Genomic DNA, 21,543 nt, shown 5'->3' with positions numbered 1-21,543 from the left:
ATATGGAGTCAGATTTGGGTCAATATTCTAGCGCGCAAAACAAGCCACTCACGAGCGGAAAATGTGCTTTTACACGCGCATGAAATGACCCTCGCGCGAAGATTAAACCCCCACGAGCAGAGACAGCTCTCATGCTCGCTCGCGGGAGTGTCTGCCTCACTCCCTCGTGGAGTCTGTCTGCGCGCGCGTGAAAAGTTTCTCGCACTTTGGGGCGGAGCCACTGGACTTTGATTGACAGCTGCCAGGAAACCTGGAGTTGCCAGGTTTGATAAATGCCTGAACTACCAAGAGCCGAGGAGTGACAGCAGCAAGATCAGTTGGACGAGATTGAATGGTAAAGATGTCCATAAAAAACCATTATATTCGTAAAGTGTACAGCTAATATATATATATATATATATATATATATATATATATATATATATATATATTAATTAATTTTATATAAAACAATATATTTTTGAGTGAGCTGTATCTTTCGAAAACAGCTGGCTACTGTCTGCTGTACGCACCCCCCTTACGAAATGAACTATAAATGAACTATATTACTATAGTATACTGTAAGAGTTGTAAAGTGTCGTATAGTCCACTGAGACAAATGTAACATTTGTGATATTGGGCTATATAAATAAACATTGATTGATTGATTGATTGATCGATATGATTATAATTATGAGCCTGCTATGCGTCCAAGAGACCAGGAGCAGCCAAGGATTAGAAAAAATAACGGCCATCGGCGAGAAATGGAGCTGTGGTGTGAGGAGAACCAGTGGAGAACAAAGCAGCTGTCTTGGTGAGTGACCGGCGTTAGCTACAGTTAATGTTAGCTAACGTCACATCACAACATTGTAAAGTTAGCTATCATATATCAGGCTATAACTAAAGTAGTATTGATAATATAGTAACGTTACTGGCAGGACTGTTGATACTGATCCATAAAAGAAACTAATACGCAAGTATCAGCCGTATCTCGCATTACCTAATGCAACTCCACACTACGGTGCTGTGTACCGGAGGGGAGAGAGAGAGCAGCAAAGGGGGGAGAGAGATGTAATACGGTTTCCTGATAAACGTTTTGCTTGAGAGGCTTCAGCTGTGGAGAGTATGTGCTGCAGGGAGGTGGATGCACAACGCACAACGCACCCAGGAACGAAAGCTAGCTCCGGTCCTTTTCCTGTGAGGGAAACTGTGGGCTCGATGTCCTGACAGGCTCGAGTTTGTGCAACCTGCACGAACTCCAGCTCACCTTGATTACAAATGGTGAAATGAAATGAAAAATTACCGAAAAAATACCATCTCACTAAAACACAACCGCTCAAACCAACTACAAACTACTTCCGCGGATTGGGCAGAGAACGAGTCCGAGAAAGTTGCTCCCCCATGTGGCGTAATACGACGCGTCTGATATATGACGTTAAAAAAAAGCTGGTTTTAGTAGCAGAGCTCAAAACGGCTCCTTTCCCTCTGAATTCCTGCCCTTATGTCTTGTAAAACATATCAAATCCTGCATTAACTTTTTGAATTGTAATTTTCAGGAAAGGTTAAGCATAAATGTAGTAAAAAAAAAAAAACCTGCAAGTTGCTCTTTAAGTAGCTTGTCCATTAATTTGACTGAGCCTTACAACCCATGATATTGCGGGTTAGAGGCGGGGCTTTAGGAAAACACAAGCGTTCACATTCTTTGATCCCAGACCCAAGTATCTTTTGTAATGAAGAGTCAGGCCAATCTGGCTTCAACGGGGCCCGCCTCCGATGCTGTATCCAGTTCTCTTTTTACATTCATGGTGGAGTCTTCAGAAGGGACTGATTAACCAAAATGGAAACCGCAACTTTCTGTTTATAATACTTTTGTTTTTTGTACATATCAAACAACACTAGGGAGCTTTAGATGTTCTTGTAGGTGGCTTTTGTTAGCTCTCAACAGCCTCATGATAGCTGTTTCCAGTCTTTATGCTAAGCTAAGTTAAGCTAAGCACACTGGCTGTAGTTTCATAGTTAACAGATAAGATATGAGAGTGTTCCCCTCTAAATGTTGACAAAAAAGCATAATTTAATTCAAATGGCTGCATGTGTTTGCACTAAATTCTGTATTGATGACTGAGTTGGAAACAGGCCTGCTTTTTTTGTGAATGAAACAAAGGACACCATGTTTGTGCCTCACTGTACTCAGCATTGAGCCTCAGCTGTAGGTTCGATGTCCTTCAATAGGTCCACTAACTCAATTATTTCTCCCACCTATAACAATTCTTCTGCTCTTCCATTTGATTAGCAGCAGTGAGTGCTAATCCCTCTTCATCCCGAGCAGCCGCACATCATCTCTGCTGTTTCTGTGTGTGAGGAATGTTTCTCTGAAAGGTCACGGTGCCATTGTGAGGGATCGAGCGGCTCTTCTGTGTTTGTACACCGATCCTCGTGCATGGATCTGATTGAGGGCGCAACATTAAATTACCTTTGTTTGCACCTGTGTGCTGTGTCAGTGTTTGTGTCACTGTGATCTCATTCCAGGGTCACCGCCACTGTGTGTTTGTGTCTCAGTGTAAATAAATATTTTGAATGCAGGACTTTAACTGTAACAGAGTTTTCCTACACTCTGCTACTTCTACTTTTACTTAAGTAGAAGATCTGAGTACTTTTCCCACACAGCATCATATAAACATATATTTTTTCCATTTGTAGCTATGAGATAATATATATATATATCAATGTGATGAATGAAACTGTTGTGTCATCAGTGTGTCGTTAGATAACTACTGGAACCTTGATCTGCTGACTAGAACTGGGTTCATGTACCTGGGAGGATACTACATGGTGTTCAGTGATTGGATGCTGATCATGATTATTGATTGACTTTGGGGGAAGATATCAAACAAATAGCTCAGCTTTAAGGGTTTTTATCTACAGACACTTCCTGAAGTTCTGAGATCAAGTAACTTTGACTCAGTTATTTTGTTGGGACAAAACCTCTATGCTCACCGGGAATCAGGGTAAGCATTTCAATTCTCATTCCTACTATTTTATTTTAAAATGTTTCAAACATATTGTATTATGAATTATTATTTTCAAGCTGGACTACTGTAATGCACTTTTCAGTGACCTCCCGAAAAAACGACTGACAGACTTCAGCTCATCCAAAACTCTGCAGCTCTGCGGATAACCAGAACTAAGAAGAGAGAACACATTAGTCCAGTTTTAGCTGCTCTTTACTGGCTTCCTGTTTACTTTAGGATTGATTTGAAGGTCCCCCTCCTGACATATAAGGCCCTAATGGGCAAGAACCTAGCTATATTGCTAACTCCCTTGTCAGCCACAAGCCGTCAAGAACACTGCGTTCCTCTGCGGCTGGTTTGTTAGAGGTTCCCAGAAACAGCCGTAAAAAGACGTTTGGTGATGCAGCTTTCGTTAATTATGCCCCAAAGCTATGGAACAAAATACCTAGAGACATCAGGGATGCCTGCTCAGTGGAAGTCTTTGGAAAAAAAAACTCAAAACATATTTGTACAATTTAGCCTTTTAGGAAGCAAACTCCTGCTCTCTGCTGCAGTTTCTCAATTCACTCTGATGCATTTTGACCTGTCACCTGATTGTGTGTTGCACTATCCTCCTTTTAGGGGACCTATCAGGCAGAATACACTTTTTGATTCCTTTTATACATAAATATGTGCCCCCGGTGTGTCCGGGATGTTTTATATCTTACAGACAGGTGACGAAAAATCATGTATTCTCAGAGAAGGAATATCCAATCAAAGTCAAGGATTTAGATAGATGGATAGAATGGGAGGGATGAAGCCCTCTTTAATGGTCTCACATGCAGAGCACACAGCACACAGTGAAATGTGTTCTCTGCTTTTAACCCATCCTAGAACCAGGAGTCTAGTACTAGGAGCAGTGGGCAGCTCTTGTGCAGCGCCCGGGGAGCAATGGGAGTGGGGGGGGAAGGGGGGTGTCCGGTGCCTTGCTCAAGGGCACCACAGCAGGGCAGGAGGTGAACTGGGGACCTCTCCAAGTATCAGTCCACACTCCATATTTAGGTCTGGTCTGGGACTTGAACCGGCGACCCTACGGCTCACAGTCCAAGCCCCTACTGACTGAAGCACTAACCCTATTTAACCGAGCTCTTCCCCATTGCTAATTATTTAAAATAGTATTATTCGTTCTTCTTCGTGAAAGGTCTTCATCATAAAGTACACATTCAAATTGCTGCTTTAATTTAATTAACAGTGGTATTAAATATGTTCAACTTCAAAGACATAAGGGGCGGGATCATGGTCTTAATGTTGAAATCGAACTATTTCAATACACTTATATCAGATTTTCATTTCTTAAATGATGGCTTTCAGAAATAACAAAGAAAATGTGTTTTATGTTAAATATGTTCTATTAATGACTATCCTAGGTCTCATCCAGAATGATGAAACTCAGTGTTTTCCTTCTCATGCTCCTCATGGAGACGTGCTCTGCCTCCACTTATCGTGAGTATGAATCGTTTGTATATGACGCTTTCCTTATAAAACATTACCCGTAAGTCAATGTAAGGTTGTCCATTAGCAAGAAAAGCAGGTTTATACAAAGTAAGTTTAATTGTCTAGATCAGGGGCATCGCCTGGACCTGAAAACATTCGGGGCTTAGCCCACAGTGGCGCTGCAGTGGAATTTTCTACTGCAACACTCCCCACACACACACACACACACACACACACACACACACACACACACACACACACACACACACACACACACACACACACACACACACACACACACACACACACACACACACACACACACACACACACACACACACACACACACACACACACACACACACACACACACACACACACACACACACACACACACACACACACACACACACACACACACACACACACACACACACACACAGTGTGCCTGACTCAAGGGCCCACTAGAGGTGGTGTTCCAGACGGGAACACCCAAATGAAACACAACTGTAAACAGATTTTTTTTTCTTCATGGATATTTTACAAATCACTCCCCTTTTAAACTGTATTCTTGATTTACTGCCATACAGTAGATTTCATAACTGTTTTTCCTTTATTCTCTGATTTGTTTTATAACTATAATGATCAAATGAAGGTGTGCCGCTGAGATAATCTTTTGAATAATTTGTGATCAAACCGTTTGAGACCCACGGAGATAACTTAGACTAAAGTTAATTATCTAAAAACTCAGAGAGTCCTTTGTTTAGCTCACCTGAGTCTCTCAGTCTGAGAGGAGAGGACCCTCCTCCAGCTTGTTGTGGAACAAACAGCTCCGTATGTCCGTTAGCGCAGCTAGCTAACCAGATGCTAACAACACGGTCCCTGCTGGCACCAGTCCCCCTCTCTCCCTCTCCCTCTTCCCCTTTCTCCCTCTCTCCTCTCTCTCCCTCTATCACACTAAATGGGCTATTGCCACACACACACACAGAGCCGTGCTTGAATGACACTAGAGGTTTCTCAATTCTCAAATTTCCCCTCCTCGACTCCTCGGTCCTCCGGTAGTGACCCGGAAATTTATTTCAGCGCGCCATTTTGAAGGACATCTCATTTCTCTAAATGCCCACCGAGAACCGACGATCGAGCGTCGAGGAGGCTCTCTGGAGGAGCTATAACCGAGGAGACACTGATGGTTCCTCCACGGCTCCTCCGCGGATGCATTTCCGGGAACGGTGGAGGCGTGACGCACGGCCAGTGTGAGTACCATATGTGTTCGGGCTACCATATGTGTTCGGGGGCCGTCTCTTACCAATGATGTCACGCATTGTACGCATTGTGATTGGTTGTACGGTAATTTACCCAGGGGTGCTCGGGGGCAAATCACATCTACAGATCATGACGAACCGAATTGAAGTATTTCTGCAGACAATTTCATTAGAAGTTGTCTTAACTCAATAAACATCGATGCAAACTGTTGCGTTGATTTTCTTTGTTGAGCCAAGGCATTTGTTTTTAGAGTGTACACTTTATTCTTTACTTTGTCCGTTATTATATGTAGAAGATATTACTTTTTTCTCCGTCATGTTGTTTCCATAGCAACAACTTAAAACAGGAAGTTAACCTAAATTACATTTAAGACACTGCAACGTACGAAAGTAACAAAAACAATGTAAAATGTTTGTGAAAAACGTGTGCAAAACGGAGCAGTGGCTGCGATGCTAGCTTTGCGGCTAGCGGTTAGCATTTTCAATGGAAATATACATCGAAACATCATGTTTCAGTAAAAACAAGGCCCCACTGATCATCTACTCTCTGAGACGATTCCAGGGATGCCTAACAGGGCCTAATGCTAGGCTTTGGGCATGAAAATTCAGGAAACTCCCCTGAGTATTTTATTACATATCTCAACTTTGGAAAGGAGTTGGGGGACAAACGACACATCAAATCACATCTCCACATCAAGCCGAAGCTAAGAATATGCTTGACTGCCTAGCCTGCGGGGAAATTGGTGTGCGTGACATCATTGACATCATGACGTCGTGACGTCATTGGTAAGAGACGGACCCCGAACACATATGGTACCCCGAACCATTCTACAAACAAAGAGTCGATATTTTTCTAAGACCATTTAGTGCTTCACATAATAAAATACACAACGGCTGTAGCCTGATTATGCTTTGTTGGAGCTTGGGGCACACTCTGGCGGGGGCTCTGAGGCCCCCCTCCTGCTCCGCGTGTCCTTTTGTGAGTTGTCTTAAAAGAAGGAAAACTCAAAGCACCAGGATTAGGGGTGCACCGCATGGGAAATTCTTGGCCGAAACCGATATACTGAAAATAGGAAACAGTTGGCCGAAAACCGAATGCCGAAAGGCCGAAAATGATTAATAGAAATATATATATAATGTATACATTTTTTACCAATGTTGTTCAGCTACCTGATTATGGAAAAAGACATGATTATGGCAAAACTTAACTTAAATAGTAACCACTATTATGGGTCGATAAAACATTTATTCAGCACTTTTGAATGCATACAGCACATTCATTCCAAGTCAAGTGCATTTTATTTTCTCTGTAGGATAACTACAACAAAGTGCATTCAGAACAAAGCCAAGGTGCTTTAAAACTGCATAAACATCTAGGCCAGTAGGCCTACAACAAACTAGTGTAAATAAAGACTGTAACAGCCAGGCCTTCAACAACAACAAATGCACCTATAAGTTTGGTAACCTAACGTGTTGTTGTGATGACGTAATCAAAACGCGGCGACAAGCACGGCGCACAACCATGGGCTGGCTCACAGCCAACATGTCTGCCGCTTGGAGAAATTTCAAAATATCAGAGAAAGAGGCGCGGATTGCGATTTGTAAAACGTGTTCAGCTGACCCTTTCGGCCGAAAGCCGAAAAGGCCTTTTTAACTATTTTCAGCCGATAATATTCGGTGCATCCCTAACCAGGATAAAATTATAACAAATATGCTGATTTAATGGCAACAGATACAACAATACAACACCATCACGAAGTAATCCGGATTACTCCGGCTCTGGTTCCTCTCTCTGGGAGGACTTACCATCTTATTAGGAGGAGGAAGAAGAAAGCAAACTAAAAACTTCACAGAGCCATATTGTAGTTACAGCCAACACACTCTCACTCCATAATCGTCCAGGAGCGACGTTTGGTCAGGGTCCCGTTACGTGCAGTTGTGACGCTCCTAGGCTCCTTCAGCTTCATAAAGAGACGCAAATACCTTTCAACTGATTGCAATGTATTCCCATCTGCGGCGGGACTTGACGCTCATGGAAGCACGGCATTCGTTTGTGTCGGCTGCCCTTAAAGGCAATGTGAGCGTCCATTCCCATTGGATAACGGAGAAATGTACACCCAGAAGTAAGTATTCCCCTTACTGTCGATTGATTTGACAGTGATATCTGCACTACTCATCGACTAAAAAACACCAGATTATCCTTGTTGATTACACAACATTGATTGGTTTGAATTGTGTGCAATGCTTTTGTATTTTTCCCCTCCGATTCGGAGAACCAAATATTTTTTCGGAGTAAAGGATGGCAGAAGACACTACACTACCCAGAATCCCAATAAATTGCAATCAGTTGAAAGCTATTTGCGTCCCTTTATGAAGCTGAAGGAGCCTAGGAATGTCACAACTGCACGCCACGGGACCCTGACCAAACGTCGCTCCTGGACGATTATGGAGTGAGAGTGTGTTGTTACAGCGGGGGGAGTTATGCAGAGAGATTCAAGAAGGGGGTTTTTCATTGGTGTACAAATTACGATGGCCTTGTCACAGCCAATCAGCGCGAGCCAGCCAGGAGATCCGGAAAACAAAAGTCTCTTAAGTTTGAGGTAAAACAAAGTAATTAAACACATACATCTATTTAAGACAAGTAGATTTCCCTGATATTGGACATGCTGAAAATCTTAAGAAGAATGTCTCCTGTCATCCACAACTGCTCCTTTTCCATACAGAGTAATAAAACATGTTTAAGCTAATTTCTCCACAATGTTCGTAGCAATTTAGTACCCACACATGAAAGAATAAAACAGAGAAGTCAATAGAACACAAACACAGATATGGTTCAGCAATAATCACATCTAGCTGCTGCAATAGCCCCAAACATCTTTCAGGCACACGCATTTTCACCCTTAACAGGAGTTAATTGTTCTTGTAGCCTAAGGGCTTCTCTGAACTTCCTTTCACCTCCGAAGTCAGCTTACCGGAATGAATACATTTATTAATGAGAACAAAAGGACTATGGTTTTGTTAACTCTGTGACTCAATTCTCAAGGCCTGCAGGATGTGCATCATTAACTAACAAGAATTTAACTGCATTATCTCTGAGGAAAACTTCTCTTGGAGTTCCCCTGTTAATTGCAAAAACCATGGATGATCAACCAAAAAGACTCTAACACTCTCCTGATATTCTGGGAACTGCAACAAGACTTTCAAAAATGGGACATTTAAAAGGAATATACCAGAAATACGCCTTATTGAACTTTCTGCTATAAACACGTTATTTTAATACTTCAAAATAATTCAAATAATACTTCATTTCCCCCTTTGGATCTCATATCAAGAGATCCACACTGTGTACCTAGTACCTGAAACCTTCATGGGGACAGAACACAACTTTCAATGTCAGTGAAGGAACTATCAGAGTGAGAACCTGAGTGCCAGAAAGCAGTCTCCTTGGGTGGTGAATCAATGATACCCACCCCTCCAGCCTACGCTCAGGGCTCCTGGGCCCTCAGGTGTTTGACCCACCGCTGCTTAGGCCGCTTGGAGCCTGTTGGTGGGGTGTCTTAAAACAACAGCCGTCTGTGAACAGGTTTTCTAAATTAATTGTAGACCTCCTATCTGCCAGTGCAGCTTCAGAATCTTAATACTTGGCCTGTGCCAATAAAATAAAACCCCAACATCTTTAGTTCAAACCGGAGAGACGTGATGTATGGAATACATATTTATTGTTACACGTCATGTAAATGAAATGATTGCCATGATAATACAACAGGAGAATGGAATGGTGTTTGGCGATTAGGCCCCGGTTTGCAGGATAATTATTCGGGAGGGAAAGAACCGCTCCGATGAAAATCCCCAAAACCAGTGAAGTATGAATACTGAGATGAACTGAGTTTCTTACCTTGTAGGGTGACTGTGGTGATCTGGGGAGGAAATAATAGATCAATATATGTATGCGGCAGGGGGCCGGAATCACTGCCGGAGTTTACGGGTCATGCTGAGTCTCTGACGGCCGAAATCAGTGCCGGTCTTATCTGAAAACGACCTGAGGGTCGCCTGCCTGGCTAGCAGGGCTTGACTACGCCGCCACGAAGGTCGAACGTCCTGCCGAAGCAGGGATCTTGTTTATAATGGAAACCAAAGTTTACGGTGGCCCACAGTCCACGAGACCGAAGTCTACGGGGACCCGCACTCCATAAGACCGAAGTTTACGGGGACACACGGTCCCTTCTTCTTCTTCTCTTTTTCTCTCTTTTTCTCTCTTTTACTCTCTTCTTTCTTTTCTCTCTCTTTTCGTTTCCTCTCCTCTTCTTACGACCTGACGTCGCAGGGTATACATTTTTACACAGACACATTGAGCACAGACCGGAGTCTACGGGGACACACGGTCCCTTCTTCTTTCTCTTTTACTCTCTCTTCTTTCTTTCTCTCTCTTTCTTTTCCTCTCTTCTTCTTATGACCTGACGTCGCAGGGTATGCATTTTTACACAGACACATTTGAGCACAGGACTGGGATTAGATACCTGCGTGCAGGAGAATGTAGCCCGTGATGTGTAGATGCAACGTGAGACGAGACATTATTCCCTGTGGGCGGGTGCCCGCGGACTAGGACAGGGATGCAGTTTGAAATCCGATACCATAATGAACATGTATACTTGTAAACGTGTTATGAACCACCACCAGTTATATGCATAAATACCATAGTTAAGGTCTGAGAGATCGTTGGATGGCCAGCACGGCGCTGATGTCCGGGAGAGTGTAGGATGTGAAGGCAGAGGAGGACCGCCGTCCAGTTGTTGTAGGGAAGAGGAGAAATGACCTTGATTGCGGCAGGTTTGCTGCACCTATCCTGAACGAGCCCTGAAATGCTCTTAAGACACCACCACCAGTTATATGCATGTTTACCATAGGTAAACTGAGAGATCTTGGATAGCCGCCACGAGCCGATGCCCGGCGAAGAGGGAGATGTAGACAATGTAATGCAGCTGTTGCTTGAGTACAATGAAGCATGAATATCATACCCTGCTTAACATGAGCCAGTGAGCATGAAACCAAGAATATGAGCAGCATGAAATAATGTTTGCTTAGGTAAGTACTGAAACATGACCCATGATATAGGATTAGCCCAATCAGCAGTTTGATTACGCCACAGTGAGACATAGATGCTGATGTGCTTGGTTGGGTGATTAGACTGTCTTCCATCATCTTACTTGAACTTCTCTTTCTCCCTGAAGAAACCCCCCAAAGCCCGCGGATGGGGCGGCATCCGTGAAAAGCCTCATTGAGTCGGAGGAACACTTGAGGTCATCGTAAAAGAAAGTAACTCCGTTCCAGTGGGCGAGCAGGAGGGACCAGGAATATAGGTCTGAGCGGCAGCCTTCGTCTAGGAACACGCAGTCATGGAGGTTGTCGACCGCCGATGCTGCGTCCAGGAGGCGGGAGATGAACGAGCGCCCCTGGGGGATGACGCGCATGGCGAAGTTGAGGTGTCCGAGAAGGGAGAGCAACTGTTGTTTTGTGATAACTTGTTGCTCGCAGTATGACTTGGTGATGTCCCGGATGCGCTGCAATTTGTCGGAGGGGAGAGACTCTTTCATGTCTATGGAGTCGAGGATGATGCCTAAGAACTCTAAGCGTGTGTCGGGACCTAGCGTTTTCTACTTGGAGAGAGGGACGCCTAACTCCTGAAAGCAATGTTTAAGCTTGGCCAGTGAGATCCCTGAGCTGTCCTGTGGTGGATCTATGAGGAGGAAGTCGTCCAGTAGGTGAAGGACGGAGGGGATTCTGACGATGTTTAGCAGGATCCAGCAGAGCGCTTCCGAGAAGGAATTGAAAATGCAGGGGCTGCTTCTGCACCCGAAGGTCAGGCGAACGGCAAAATAGAGTTTGGACTCCCACTTACTACCGAACTAATTCCGCTGAGACGGATGAATGGGGATGATTTTGAAGGCATCGGTAATGTCCGCTTTGGAGAGCCAAGCTCCGTGCCCTGTGAACTTGATCATTTTTATTGCATTAACCACTGAGGCATAGTGAAGGGAAAACTGATCTGGAGGGATGATGCTATTGACGCTGCAGAATGGGCCGGAGCGGGGAGCGGACAGATCGAAATCAGCCTCTTTTTTCCGGAGTATTTGCGTGTGGCTATTCCGATGGGATTTGAACGGAACACTGAGAAGGGGGAGGAGCTAGAAGGACTGATTATGTATCCTTTGAGAAGTTCTTTGTCGATGAGCTGGGAAACTATGTTGGGTTCTTTAGCGGCTGACTGTAAGTGTTTTGCTACGAAAGTCACTGTGGGAGATGAGAGGACCCCTACCCTGAAGCCTTGGGAGAGCCCTGACAGGAGATGGTCAACGAACGCGGAATCTGGGTGAGTAGAAAGCGCAGCTGCTAGCTGAGGGATGTTAATGGGAGTGGAGGGGTGATATTTCAGAATGTTTTCCACCACGAGGTTTCTGGCGCAGAGCTACTATGAGGCTGCGGCTGCGCCTGGGGCAAACAGACTTCGGGTGTGCATCCCTGCAGAAACTGACGGCTGGTCTATCGTTCCCAGCATACTGCATGTGGGAGGCTCAATGCGCGGAGAAAGGCACTGAGGGGCAGAGGGGAGCAATATGGCCCTGCGCTCCGCAGCTGTTGCATGAGATAGCAGATTGGCCGCCGGTGGCCATCACGAGCAGCTCAATGTCCATCACTGACCAGTCCAGGCGGATATTGCTATGTGCTAGGTTGTAGCGCTGCTTTGCTTGAAAAGCTTTTGTGGTACTGATAGAAGACGGATTTCCCGTATCTAATGTTAATTTCGCCAATAATGGCCATGTACGCATCTAATTCTACTCTTCTCTCAGGGTAGACGGAGCAGAGAACATCGCGGAAGATGCCGGAAGTGACCTTGAATTGCCCTAAGCTGATGTCTCTGATAAGCTTGGGGTCTGCGGCCTGGGGTCTGCGGCCTTAAAGACGGCGGTGATATTTCCTCCTGTGGCGATGGCTTTATCTCACTCCGGGGAGGGCAGAAAAAAGCTGGGCAGATTGACGTCCTTACCTTCAAGAATTTTCGACCTAAGCCTTGAGGAGATGTTGGCGGCTTGGGAAATAAAAGGCCTACCTGAAGGGGGGGCTGGGAGGGCCGAAGCCAGAGAATAGGGGGAGCTACTGCTGGCATGCATGGGACACCCTGACCCGGCAACCCCGGCGGGACTGAGGCAGAAAGCGCTGCTCTAAGTGCATGGGAAGTTGAAGCTCCTGTGACGGAGTCTTCCGGGGCCTGGAGGCGAGCCTCGATAGCTCTCATGGAGCTCGCCAGGGATTGCAGAGAGCCGGCCACGCTACTCTCCATGAGGGACGTGTTAGAGACACTCCCGGCCTGGCGAGCCTGGGAAGGGGTGGATTTTGGAGGTGGCCGGGATCCTGGAGGGCTCGACTTCCTGCCCTTTTTACCTCCGCGGCTGCGGCCGCGTCCTCGCCCTGATCTCTCCGGGGAGCTGACTGGAGCTGCTGCCCCGGACTGGGGAGCTATGCCAAACCTCATTCACAAATGTACATCCATTATTTCCCACAGTAAACACTCCAGTGAAAACAAGTGTTTATCTCCATCTTGCAGTCCTAAAAGAAATAGAATCTTCAGATTTTAGTTTGAGTTTTACATTTGCAAACCGCCAACTCCTGTGGGAATACAATAGCATCAAGTATATTAGAAACGGGTCACATGTGCGGTTTCCCCCTTTCGAGGAATTTTTAGGAAACCTCTCGTTTCCCTTGGAGCTCCAAAATAATATATTAGTCCAAAAACATGCCTGGTTAGTTATTGTTTTAGAATCATGCAGTTGCACTGATCACATGCAGACATACATTCACACTCACTCTGTCAGGTTGTAAAGTCCTGGTCAGGTACACCCCAGAGTCAGTCATTGACAGTGCTTTTGTCACACTGTCAGTCAGGGTCAAAGGTCATTTGGTCTCAGTCTTTTTGGCCATGTGTCATGCTCTGCAGAGACTTTGATATTTCAGCATAAGCCAGGATCTTTCTTCTACTAAAATCCGTCATATATGGAGCGGCGAGCGCCATCATTTATCAATTGACGAATACAACTACACCTTCCAAGATATCACTAACTTTCCTTTGGGACAGCCGTTTCCCACATTTCCTGAAATGTGTTAGTACTACTACTGCAGTATATTAACACCTAATCCATATTACAATGTCTAATAGATCTATTTCAGAAACTTGCGCACATAACTATTATCTTGAGTCAAACCATTACTAGGATCTGTGTAGCTCTGCACCTCGTAGCTCATTATACTCATTTATCTTCAATTCTGGTCTATTTAAAAAACAATGTTAAACTCTTTAGCAGCGTGTGGAACCCCCAACATGCAACAATTACTCCTTCCTTCATCAGGGATTCAAAAACAGAAGTAATTTCATCAATGGTTTGTAGTTGAATTTTAGGAATTGTCACCTATAGTAGGCACGTCTTTACCTTCTAAGATCTGTAAGTATCAGGTCAACACTAATTCAATGGATGTCCATTCGAAAGTGGAGAAGCATGTCTTTCAAACTCATAAAATGATGCCTTGCGCTCCCTGTGAAGCTGCAAGTAAGAACTAAAAACCACAGCAGGATGGGTTCAGTGACCCCACATTCCTTCCAATGATATGGCTTTTTGAAATCAAATGTGCTGTTTCTACTAGCTGGAGTTTTCAGTAGTGACATTATTGTGCTGATGTCAAACAATGCAACAAAGTTTTTCCTGTGCTCGCAGCACAATTTTCTTCAGATGTTGAAACAAACAAATTATCAATAAACTTTATTAATATACTGCCCCTTCTTAAGTGAACCTGCAGATAACGGACTTTTTTAAATTAATATTCCAAATTAATCAATAATAGTAACAATAATCAATTTTATCAATTTGTTTATGAGATGCAAATCACTAACACCTTTTTCCGATTTCAGCACCAGCCTTCGTTACTCTAAAATTACTTCTTAAATAGGAATATTAGAAATGGAACAAATATTCAATCTTCAGAAATGTTCTTAACAAATGGAGAGTAATGCCATCTCTCCATCTAGTGAATAGCCAACATATTTAAGAAATGTCAGATATATAAAAATAAGCCCAAATATTATTTTACTGTCAAAGTCTAAAGCTAGACCTAAGCTGAACAGTTTTTGTAATGGACAATTTAATGTAAAAACAAAACAAAATTTGACTTGTGTTCTTGTTATTTGTTCTACAAAATACATTAGTAAATACCAAAATGTATTCACAATATAACTAACCCTCTCTAGGATATGAAATGCATTCATCTTTAACCAGATACTATTTCCCAATTTATGTTTAGTTCATGATTACAATGGCATAACAACCACACGTTTCACCCATAACTAGTTTCTATGTCAAGATTATTATGTGTGACATAATAATCAGATGTCTTGTTTGCCAAACAATTAAACTTTTATTAAACTTTTAATCTTTTCAGTATTCCAGACCATCATTAAACAATCAGCCTCCTTTCCTAAACACTAAGCATATCGTTCTACACCACCTTCTGGAAAACTCTTGCACAGTTATGCTGTAAAATCATTGCATTGTTTTTCAGAGTCTGAACAGACTGAGACCAGCTTGTCTCAAGATCTTGTCATAATGAGAACAGTCAATGATTCATTGTCCTCTTCAGCTGTAGTCAGTGGCAGGGCCCCCAAAAAGCTAGAACCGGCCCTGGTCAGTGGGCTTCAAGGAAACTCCTGTCTTGGCACAGGGATGTCCTGAGGGGGAAGGGACCTCTGGATCAATGTGATACAATCAGCAGACACACGTTGTCCTCTGTACAGCAGGAATCCCCACAAAACTGCATTTCCTCTTCACACCACTGTTGCCTTGACAACGAGGCACAAGCAAACTGTCAATACCTCCTCAGAGATGCGTTCTTTGTACACTTCTTCTGTTTGCAATGAGCATCATTTCACCACACACTGATTCAGAGTACAACCCAAAGGTGGCGCACAACTATCCAATGCTGCTGTAATCACAGCAAATCAGCTACTGAGAAAAACTCAATGTAAATCTCTCCTCCAACGTGTCATAAAATAAAACGGCTGAGCGTCTAATGGTCAGGAATGCTGAAACAGGTGAATATTAAAACAAACTAATGGTAGTAGTCTACCCAGATTCTTCTTTACTTCAGTTTTAAATTAATCAGCAAAACAAAGACACCCACCCCAACCACTATAGGTTCATCCTTTAATCTTCTTGCTTAATCTATTGGTTTTCAAATTGTTTATCTAAGTCGTGTTACAAGCATGGTTAGATTTGTAACAGAATACAAAACTAACAGTATTCAGCGCTATATTTTGAAAACAAGTAATCTGATTACAGTTAATGAATATATTTTTGGAACACTCAAAGGAATTATTACAAAATATAATCTTCATTATTACTAAAGCTGAAACCTGAAGAAATCATCACGGAACAGTTTTCTGTCCTTACTACTTAATTGTTTCAATAAAAACTCAAAAGCATTGTGAAAACTCCCATTTTGAGAACATCTCAACACTTTGATTCCCTCTGAGCACAAATGTTTATCACAGAATCGTCCTATTAATCCCAAACGGTCTTTAATGGTATCAATTGTGAACTTTCTTAATATTAATTGTAAATGCAACGTATGTTCTATTTAGAACAAAGATAGGATAGTTGCATCTGAAACTGGTTAATAGCAATTTTCTGTTAACCTAGATAAGCCTGTTGTTCTCATATCTAGTAAATATATTCTCATCTTATGTCACTCCGAAACAATATGACATTTTCCAGAATATTAGTTAACTTTATGTAACATTTACCCTCTCTTTACTTTTCAAAACATCTTATTTCTCTCCTCTCACTCTTTCCTCTCTGCGCCCTGCAGCTGCCTGCTCACAAGCTTCTCTCATCAATCACCTCTTTGTGTTGTCCAACAGTGTGAGATGGCCTTTAGCATCGTGCAGCACCTCTGTCATGCTTAAACATTAACAGATTCCCTCTGACTGACAAAGTTAGAAAACCTTCTTTTTACTTTCTACTCCTTCTTCACAAACTTAAAAACACAATTGAGGTGAATTGTTGATGTTTCAGTTTCCTATCTACTTTAAACAACCACCAACTGAGAGTAACTTTATATGATAACAACTCCTAAATAACCTTAAAATATATATTTCCTCCAGTGAGTTTGTTATCTAATGTTTAACAAATCCTCCTCTTTTTATGTCTTTATACTAAGTAGAAAAATCCACTATTATATTTAATTTGAATAAAGCCTTAACCTTTGGTGTACTTCATATACTCAGTTACTCTCTTTTTACTTTCCCTTAATGTTACTGTATGTAATATAATTGTTTCCCTTGGAATATAATTAGCTACAAGTCTTAGTTAATGACAACTACCATGAAATTCACAACACAATGCAACGGTAACAATCAGTTCTCAAAGACTATGTTTAAATAGCAACAAATCATTGTTTCTTATTTATTTTCCAGATCTACTACTTCAAATCCCACACTGATCTATTCATTTTCAATGTATTTCACTCCAACTTCAGATCACTCGATCTTCTACTCCTTATTTTTAAATCCAACACTCAGCAGCCTTCTTTCGGGCATCTGAGAAAAGAGCAAACAGACACATTCCGGGCTGCTGCTCTCACAATTAGAGAAGGGGGGCTTCTTTCAACCATTAACACTTCTGCTTTCATTTTATTGCGTAGGGAACGGAGATCTGTGGAGGACTTTTTACAATCAGCCGTTTTAATCCCACTGCTAATAAATGTTTCTGCTTGAGCCCATTGTTCTCGTAAGCTCCTAACTCACGCTCCTCTCGTTCAAATTCTCCCTCTATTATGACTCCGTATCTATTTATCTGACTAAGGCTGTTTTATGTTCAATAATATATTTATTTATTCACAAGCACATAAATATATCCTCCTCACTGTCTGTCCAGCTTCTAAGATGCGATATTTCTTTCAACAGAATGGGAGTTAACCCCAACAGAACAAGAGATAGCGAGAATCAGGTCGTTTCAAATGGCTTTTTGAAGTTTGCTTTTCTCCTCTTGGAATTTTCACTTATAACTTACTTTGGTTCCTATGAACCTCAGAATTTGTTATTCTATTTGTTCCGGATGGAGTCTTTAGAAAACCACTGAACATCCCCAACGAGTCTTAGCCGTATAATTTTGAAAACATTTTACGGGGCCTTTCATCGTCTCCTTACACACCTCGTTGATTCACTTTTATTTTATATAACTTTCCTACCTAAACTAAAATATGTATTGTATATTCTACCAAAAACTATGACACTGGGAAATGTCTCTGACAACTCTAAAATGTGGTTATAGGCCAATCACAGATGTTTGATAACAACAGGTACATGCTCACCTCAGTTGTAGGATCCTGGTTTTAGTTGTCAGAGATTATTCATCAGCGTCTTCCCCGGACTGCTCCGTCCGCTGGCTGCTGGTGTTCCCTCTAAAAAAAACACTCAATAACATCGGGGTCATGTCCCCGTACGTCATATTTTTGATTCATAAATCAAAATAAATATAACTTAAATATACATGACCACTTCAATTAAAATAAAGTGAACATTAACACCAATATTATCATTTATAAAATGCTTTCACAAAAAAAATAACATAAGCAGCAGATCTTCTAATTAAATATACATACCAACTGCAAAATAAGCGGGTATTAAAGTGTAAATGGACAACAAAATGGAAATGGGAATGAAAAGGCCTGATGGTGGTGCTAAATCAGAGCAAAACTGGGTGACATAGACTACTGTCGCTCTCTCTTGTCTTTCTCTCCTTTCTTTTCTTTTTTGAAAGCTTGAAAGGTTACTTAAAAAATGTTTCTTAATGTTCTACAATTTTTGGGGCCTCTGTCAGTCACGGGCCCTTAGAATCGTCCTAACTTTTCACCCCCTTACGGCGCCCCTGCTTGAGAAGACTAAACATTTATCTGCAATTGACATGAATGGAAACAAGTAATAAAGTAAATTCATTACTCGTTATTCTCGACTAATAGTTAATTAAAGACTGTATATAGTGACTATTTTGCACATCCCTTTCAATATTTCAATATTTTCTAAGCTTTATTGACATATACACAACTATGGTGTAGTGTATGAAAAACTTGGGTCGCAGGTTCTTCAACAGTGACAAGACATCTATCAATATGTGTATATACCTCCACAATTAAACTGTCATATTCTGCACTTTTCTTATACTATCTACATACATAAGAGTATAATTCATATGTATAATATCAGTTAAAATAAGTGCTTCAAGTTACATAGTTAACATTGCAGGAAAGCAATATATTAGACGTTAAGTACTTTCTCAGGCTTAATATGTATCTGTTGATACCCCCAAAGTTTTTTTCTTATTTAAAAGAAGACCTTAATCTTATTTAATGTTTAAATAAAGGTTAATTAGTTTGTCTGTTTTGCAAATCCTCCTATTAATATCTTTGTACATCCTGCACTAAACTGTTTTATTGTAGAGATCACTTATAGTATCCTCTTGATTTTTTTATATTCTATATTTCTATCATTGACCTTCTACTTTCCCCCAATGAAAGTATGTATTCTTAATATTTGTTCCATCAAATATAACACAGAAAAACAATAATTCAATATTTAATTTGTATTTAACTTTTATTTAACCAGATAAAAGCATTGAGATACAATCTCATTTTCAATGCTGAACTGGCCAAGAAGGCAGCAACGTTACACATAACACAAAACACAAACATATAAAATACAGAGAACATAACTAAGAAAACGAAAGACAATAAAGCAGTCACTACATTGTGCACATTAGGACAGTAAGAAAGGTACACTACTTATTACTGCAAGAGCAGCTGGTGGTAAGGACTTCATAAAACTTCAATTTAAAACATGCTATAGAGACAAGTGCCGTCAGTTTGAGGCTTGATTGAAGGTCATTCCAAGACCAAGGACCATAATAAAAGAGACTCCTTTTTCCAGCCTCCGCACAGCAGGAACCTAGAACCGTATCCAGGCACTGGATCTGAGGTTGTAAGAGTCACAAACTGGGGCAAATCTGGCACATATGTAGAGTGGAAGCTTACCTAAAATGGCTTTATACAATAATAAAAACCAATGCTGCATCCTACGCATAGTAAGTGAGGACCATCCAGTTAGGCTATACAGTTTGCAATGATGAGTCCTATAGGGTGCATTTGATATATAACGCAGTGCAGCATGGTAGGGTGGGTCAAGTTTGGCCAAAACAGTGGGACAGGCAAATCTATAAATGGTATCACCGTAGTCCAGCTGGGACAGGAATAAGCCAGAGACCAACCTTTTACGGGATGAAATTGAAAAACAGCATTTAAGTCTGAAAAGGAAGCCAAGGGTGAATTTCTATTTCTTTGTTAGAACTTCAATGTGATGTTTAAAGTTCAGATTACTGTCCAACCAAAAGCCCAGATATTTATAGATATCAACAAACTCAACAGAGAAGCCATCAAGGGTGTCAATGGAGAGGCAAGAGGACGCTGACTTGGGAGCAAAAAGCATTGCTTTGGTTTTCTTACTGTTTAATAGCAGTTTAGAATCAAGAAGCGCATGCTGCAGCGTGATAAAATCAGATTTTAAATTGGAAACGGCCATATCCAGGGAAGGAGCACATGAGTATACAATAGTGTCATCAGCATACATATGATAGGTAGATAATTGCATCTGATTACAAATATTATTTACATATAATAAAAAGAACATGGGCCCCAAAATAGAGCCCTGTGGAACTCCCTTCTCCAAGGTGACAGGGTCAGAGACAGTACTACCCAGTCGCATTGAGTCGGTCGGTTAGATAACTCTGAAACCAGCAAATGGCGTTATGACTGAAACAAGACAACAACATAACATTAGACAGAATGTGGTGATCTACAGTGTCAAATGCTTTGGCTAGGTCAATAAACAATGCAACACAAACAGATTTTTTATCCAAAGCAGCCTTAATATCGTCTAAGACTTTCAGACTGGCAGTCACAGTACTGTGCTTTGATCTGAATCCAGATTGCATAGGGTTAAGGATGTTGTGTGAATTTAAAAAAAGTTTTAGCTGAGTAGAAACTAGGGACTCAAGAATCTTTGATAACACAGAAAGATTTGAGATAGGACGATAGTTATTCAACTCTGTGGGATCACCAGCTTTCAAGAGGGGCAATACCAGAGCTTGCCTCCACACAGCTGGCAGTGTGTGAGTGGACAGGGAGAGATTACAAATATCAGTTATTGGTTGTGCTATGATCTGAGCTGCAATTTTTCAAAAGAACGGGTCGAGGCCGTCAGGCCCGGCAGACTTTTTAGGATGAATTGAGTGCGAACCCTGTAACCCCTATTTTCCACCGGGTCCGCCTGCGGCGCGTTACAGCTGCGCCACGGCTGCGCCACGGCTGCGCGAGTGTCGTGCATGCCGGCTCGCAGTTCTTGTTGATTTGGGCATATTTCCTGGACATTTGTACTTCTACAAGAAAGTAAGTAGGCTACGTAGTTAAATGGTTTATTTTTGTGTCTGTTTAAATCGTGTTTATTGTTGTTATTTCCTATTTTGTTGTGTTGTAGACTACAGACATAATTAATAATAATTGTAATAGTCCAGTTAAAAACAACATGAATCAAAGATGGGTTGCTGTATTTTAGTGGTAAAAAAAATGTATTCATCATCATAATTATTCTATATAATTTACACACAGTGCCTGCAAACCGAAGGAGAACGCTGGTCTTTATTCTCCTACTGGAAAGACTACAGAGGAGGGAT

This window comes from Notothenia rossii, assembly GCF_949606895.1.
Source record: "Notothenia rossii genome assembly, chromosome: 7".
In the NCBI taxonomy this organism is placed as follows: Eukaryota; Metazoa; Chordata; class Actinopteri; order Perciformes; family Nototheniidae; genus Notothenia; species Notothenia rossii.
This window is presented reverse-complemented; position numbering follows the sequence as displayed.